The sequence below is a fragment of the Bactrocera latifrons genome, unplaced genomic scaffold (genome assembly GCF_001853355.1).
Source record: "Bactrocera latifrons isolate USDA-ARS-PBARC rearing strain unplaced genomic scaffold, ASM185335v1 scaffold_10, whole genome shotgun sequence".
Lineage (NCBI taxonomy): Eukaryota > Metazoa > Arthropoda > Insecta > Diptera > Tephritidae > Bactrocera > Bactrocera latifrons.
The window spans coordinates 728031-735260 of NW_017534408.1; positions in this window are offsets into that span (position 1 = coordinate 728031).

The following is a 7230-nucleotide window of genomic DNA, read 5'->3' on the forward strand; positions in this document are numbered from 1 at the left end:
ACTGAGCATCTTTCTCTTTGACACCATGTCTGATATCCCACGTGATCTGTCAAATACTAATGCATGAAAATCCTAACCTCAAAAAAATCACCCGATATTAATCAAATATTTTGGAAAAGATGCGCAGAACTTGGAGTCGATCACATCAACCTTTCAAAATCGTTAAGTCAATGGTAAAGCGAATTATCAACAATTGCATCAGCTTTCATAGTCGGATTTAAGCTTGCTTGTTATATACTGTAGAATATATGAGCTCATCCCCCATAAAGCGAAATCCACATTTTTCTGGGAAAAAATATTTTTGATTACTTGGAATTGAATCCCACCAAATTTTTGTTATTGTAAATATAGTGATAAGAAAATTGTATACAATTATGTATTGTATGTATGGTATAAACCAATAAATTTGCCTAAAAAAACTAATTTCAGAAAAGCTTCTTTTTTACTATAAAATGTAGATCGGCTGCTAACAAATTTTAGTAAACATTTGGAAATCTATTGGCAAAGTCTCTGAAAAAATACCAAACTAAAGGAAATTCTATAAAAATAAAATTCATTTAATTATTGATTATCTTGCACATTGGCATAGCAGCTATAAGAGAACACAATCTAATGCCCAAAAAATAAGGTGACATTGTATTCTTCTTTGTTTATTCCTCCAAATCAATTTCATCCCCTTCAAAGTAATCCCCACTAGATGTAGTACATTATGCCAACGGATTTTCCAATCTTCGAAACACTGGTTGTAGTCACTTTCCGGGATGGCCTTCAGTTCCGTCTTCGCTGCGGCTTGAATATCGTATAAAAACGGTATCCCCGGAGCGGTCTTTTGAGCTTGGTGGACAGCCAGAAGTCGCACGGCGTCAAATCAGGTGAACACGGTGGTTGCGGAACGATATGGGTTGAGTTTTTGGCGAAGTGATCATTTAATGGGAATTCTTTGCTCAACAAATTTCGACATCTCAAAAAACGAAAAGCTCACTTTTAGCAGCTCACAAAATGACACGTATCTCAAACACTAATGAATATTTTGACATGAAATTTGACATAAATGTGACTGACAGTACTATCAAGCTAAAAAAAATAATTCTCCAAATCCTTCGATGCGCGCAGTTTAAATTCAAATGTCACCTTACTTTTTTGGCACAAGTTTGCCATTTCATCATAGTATTATTTGCAAACCAATACGAAAGTGCAGTCCAGATCATCGCGGAGAGTGTCATTACCCTGTGCAGGAACAATAGTCGAAGAATCAAACACAAAGGATTATAATACACAAACGATTACGTTGAAAAATGAAGTGTTATATATTTTTTTTTGTAAAAAAATTATAAGAAAATACAAGTAATTTGGCGTTTTTAACCTCTAGTGAATTCACTTATTAGAGTTTTTGAAAGTTTTTAGGAGAAACATATATTTTTTGTTTTCTCTTTATGAGTTTATTAAAATTGAGGAAAGAATTAGGTGCTACCTTACTGTTTTGTTTTTTTTTTTTTTTTTTGTCCCAAGATACAACGGTAAAACACATTACGTAAGGATTTGAAACTCTTTAAGTGAAGTTGAGTCAAAGTTTTTGTTTGTCTCTTGAAAAAACCAAAAGCAAAAAAAAGATTATATGAAAAAAAAATTTTACGACGCTAGAACAGCCTCCACAATTCAAAATATTTTTCATACCAGAATTTTATATTTATTATTCAGTTTGTATGGCAGAAATATACTATTGTGATCCGATATATGTTTTCCAAATACAAACTTAATTTCGATCCTTGAAGTTAAATGACAGCTATAGACTATAATGGTCTGATATCGGCGAATCTGACAAATGTGCAACTTCTTAGTAAGAGAAGGACGTGTGCAAAATATCGAGAGACGAGTTCGCATTTACACAAGTAGAGGCAGATAGGGATGGTTAAATCAACTCAGCTCGTCACGCTGATCACTTATATAGCATATTTGTTTCATTTGGAATCCGACGTTTCCTTCGAAATGTTTAAAACTTCGGGGCAAACTTAGTTCTTCATGGAATAAAACTTAGATCCGTGTTCTTTATGACGATACTAATCATATACGCGTCTACCAATTGGGTTGACGTTACTTTGACAGCTTGTGAGAGTGTGTGTGTGTGAGGAGATGTCATTATCGTCTATAGATAACGTTATAACACAATGTTGACCGATTTTTTCCCACATTTGACGAGAAATGGTTCAGTCAAAATCTTCCAAATTTAACATCTTTGTATAATTTTCTCTGGGCGTGTATTAAATCTAAGGTTTTCGCCAAACAATCAGCAATGGCCGAGAAGCTCGCAAGCAACGCTGCAGCACCCGAAAATTGGCAGGAAAGAGTGGAGATATGCAAGCAGAGTCGTGGCGGCCGTTTGGTCGATATTTTGGTTAAAATCATAAATGTCTTGAAATTATCTGCAATTAAAAAGCAGAACATTTAAACCGAAGTTGACTTTTTTACTTTTTTTTAGCATAACATCGCTATTGTTGATATAGCTTTTACATAGGATCAGAAAGAATGATGTTAAACAACATTACCATTGCTTCTAATGCTCCTTTTATATCTAGACGAAGTATCAGATGTCAAAGAGTTAATCATCGTGTCCAATGTATTGCTGGAAGCTTTAAATAAAACGAATATAAAAAAATGTATAGGAAAATTAAAACTTAATATGATGACGTCATTATAATCGATAATCACTTCGTTGGAATAGTGACTTCGAACAAAAATAATATATATAAATATAAATAGTTATTAGACATTCAGAAAATAATAAATGTAGACCTTAATGAAATTGAGTGATTCTGTAGTTATTTTATTTAGATGTTTAATCATTCAATATGCTCTACAGTCTACATGATCTACACTGGACCAGAATATGTTACTGGACGAAAGATAAGCGGCATTTTTAGGTGAGATAAAGAAAATTTTAAATATAATTTGCGACAAAAAAACTTTTCGTTTAGAGAAAGAACATAGATACTTTTGGAATTGCTGGAAAAATAATGCTAAAATATATACCTGTATTTTAAAATATACCTTGTAAGAACGGGTCCTAAATGGATGTGCGGTATCTTTTTGAAGATTATTTATCTGTATGTAAATTTTTAGTCTATTTTATAGGATTGTATTTTTCCATTTTTAATACTCCTAAAAAGTCCATATCATTTCGTCTAAGCTCATATGATAGCTGCAATCGAGGGTCAAAGTATTGGTATTTTGGTTAAAAATTATTCTTTTTTTTCGAATATTGTACTATTTTAGCAAAAATTTGGACTTTGGTGGCTAACTTAGATAAACGAAAATAGTAGTATTTTACTTGTGACTCGATCTCTCGAGTTGGTATGTTGGTCCAATAGCCTGCCTAGGATTGTACAGTGTTATTATAAATAAAGTGATGACGAATATGTAAATAAGTGGATATGTAAGAAATGTAAATAAGGGATCAGCGATTGTACCGTTGGAACGACAACAAACTGTGATAACTTAGAATATCACAACATATGGCAGTTACACTTTACTCTTAGTGGGGAAAATGAGTGCATGCATGATCATCACAATCATGGAAAGTGCATTGGAGCGCCATGAAGTAACAAGAACACAGATAATTTTAATTGATTAAAATATAATAAAAAATGTATTTAAATAATATATCTTAAACAAAATTTTTTTTTAGGTTTTGTAAATATTTTATCAGTTCTGCCAACAATGATTTAATATATAATAGTATAATATGCCACAATAAAGTTTCTACAAAGTCATAAAAGTGTCACATCCATGCATACTTTTTTATAATACTCATTGCATATATTTCTTAAAAAAGCTCCTATGAGTGAAAGCTTAAAATTGTTTACTTACCACTGTAAGCTATAATCTCAATTGAAGTCAATTTAGTGAAGACTTGAAGTCCTCTCTGCACAGTTAAAATTCATCCGCTCGTTTGAAAAAGAATAAGCAAACATGAAACTCATATACTTATTAATCTTGTGTATTGGTCTCGTAGCGTCTGAAGAAAGTATTATACTAAATAATAAAACTAAGACATTAAAGGCTATTTTTATATCTAGACCAAGTGCCAGGTGTCAAAGGATTAATCATAGTGGTCAATGCATTGGTGGAAACCCGAAATAAAACGAACATAAATATACATACATGTGCGGGGAAAAATAAAACTTTATATGATTACATACATACTACCACCATGATCTTTTTTGGATTTGTTGACTACAAACAAAAATGATATAAATATGAAAATGAAATAAAAATTGCATTGGAAATTGCTTGCCCATTATATCTAAATAAGAAAAAATGTACATAAATCAAGACCTTAATAAAATCAAGTAATTCAGTGGTTATGTTATATGAATTTTGAATAATAACAATACTTGAATTTATTTTGAGATATTCGCCTTTCATTTTCGACAGAATCGTAATTTCGCTCGTTCTCACACCGAATAGGCAGTTAGTGAAACTGGCTTAGACTGATGCTCACTCAACAGGCTTTTAACAAGAATAACAATGAAATGGCTGATTCTACCTAGACATCTAATGGTAAACAAGATCACGAGAAAAGAACATAATTGCCTATCCACAGCGTGATATCTCAATTGCTGTCACGCGTTTCGGTTTCTTAAACAAACGAAAAGGCCAATGAACTGCCAGACGTCTGACAAAACCTTGCGAAATCAGTTGGACTTTTTGGAATACTGTCACAAATAAGGTCTGATCCATTTTGAGGCTCTCTATTCTTTTAAAGTAAAAACACAAACACATTAAATTTAATGTTTATTGTCATTCCAATGAACATTCTTTGGATTTATTTTTTGAAGATTTTCTCTTTCAAATGTTGGCCGCGGCTAAGTCTCAGATGATCCATCCGTTGAATCTAAATTTCTATGACTCTTTCGAGCATTCCGACTGGTTGCAGGCGAACGAAACGCGTGTTGTTCTACACTTTAGACTTTATCTACTCCCTCAAGAAAAAATCTAACGGTGTGATATCATACGGTCTTGGTGGCCAATCGATCATCCCAAAATGTGAAATTATCTGCTCACCGAAGTGTTCTCTCAATAAATCCATTGATTGATGCGATTTGTGGGAAGTGGTGTCGTCTTGTTCAAACCAAATCTCACCGAAATCACGAGTTTTAATTGCAGGCAATTGTCAGCGAATTAAAATGGAACTCATTGTTGAAGAAATTTTTACTCCAAAACGTTAGATCTTCTTGTAACTTTTCAACATTCCATAGAACGAAGCGATATCGCTTGTGTAGGTCGAGCATCTTCAGTTCTTGCACAAGCTGTATTTTGTATGCTCTTAATTTAAGATCTCATCGTAAAATGCGTCAAATCGTTCCATACGTTAATCCGAATTGTTGCGAACGGCGGCCGATCGACTCTCCACGGTCTTCGTGTACACTCTCAGCTATGGCTGCCATATTTTCTACACTGCGTGCTGGACGTGGTCCATTCGGTCGAATATTATCCAATAATGAATAGTGGGTCTCAAGATGGGTGTTGGTGTTGCGAATAGTACGCTTAGCAAGCCAATTATGTTGATCATAAGTTGAACGAAGTGCGCGAAACACAGAACATTAATTTGTGTAATGAAATTGAACGATTTGTAAAAGTTGTTCAGTTGTAGGTTTTTCCATGATGAAATGCCAAACAATACTGAACCAAAATAATATAATCACACGACTCACGCATGATCTATCAAAAAATGCTATTAAAAAAGTACTTCTACTTTGATAACCCATTATGTACCCAAATACAAAAAAAACCGAACTATTGAACAATTTTAACTCTTAATGTGTAATACTTTTGAGAATCTTAAGTGGTCCACATTTCACTTTTATACAAATACTTGCCGACATACTTGACATATATTTACGCTTGGAGATTTTTCTTTCTACAAACACCATTCCAATAATCACGCCGATTTGTACAAACACACGTGCCCATATTTATTTAACAATTTTACTTAACTTTCTCCCTTTCATATATTTTATCGAAATAACAGCGAACAGCGAACGGAATTCGATACGACTGAAATTCTGGCAATACATACATATTTAATGTGTTAAAGTGGGTAACCAGTATCAAGAGTGACGGCCATTTGATTTACCCTCTTTCCCGCAAATGCACTTACGATTTCCTCTAAGTACAGCAATGCTGCGGCTTTCCGGTGGATTTCAGGCCAAGCGCGTTCGGCTTTTTAATAAAATATTCATTGAATTTTAACAAAAGAACTATTAACCGAGGACTACTTGTACATGTGTACATACTTTCTTGTGTGTGTGTGAGCAGTTATTTTGTAGACATTAAGGTATGTATGTACGGGTGTAGATATAGGTGAAGATGTGAGCACTTCAGTAGCGTCCAGCAGGCGGTCGGTCAGAAGAACAATTGTTGTACGAAGGGATAAACGGTGCGAACGAGCAATTGGGAATAACAATGTTGAAAAATCACAAAAACCATATAATTGGAAATGCGTAGTAACGGTAGCTTGTTTATGTATGTACATATTGTCACACTTGGTCTCACATGAGCGGCTAAGAGCTGCAAAGGCCCGGAGAACCTGTGGACACAATTGAAAACACCACCAACAAAAACCGTATGTTGCGCCGTTTCCACGAGTTTGGAGGTTGTATACATTAGTAAGATATACATATATTATGCGATATACCCTTAAGATATCGTTTGAAATCTACGTATTTGACTTCATTGCCAGACCCGATTTCATAATGCAAATATTTTTGTATAACTACGGAGAAATGATCCCGTGATAGCCTTTTCAAAGTAACGAATAAAATGTTTCAAGGTAAGTTTTACTTCTAGTCTAGTCTAGGAGAACATTTATAAATTATCGAAATTAGAATATAGTCGAGACTTTAAAGAACGTTGGAAGTTGTTCGAACAAATTATTCTACAATTTAAGGTCTGACAATGAAAATATATTATTTCAAATTCACAGGCTATAGAAACTTAGGCTTTTCCGTATAATACAGGGTTTATCCGGAAAGTAATAGGACTGATTTTCTTCCAACGCGACTGTGTTTCGGAACAAACGCGTACCGACTGGATTCGGTAAAGGGCGAACGAGCGACTGGTCAGTTGCCTCCGAGCACCTGGACAGTCAGGACAAACATTTTCGCGCGACATGTTTCTGTGAGTGGTGCAAGCCGAAAATGCAAAGTTCGAAGCGAATGGAAGTGTGCCAAG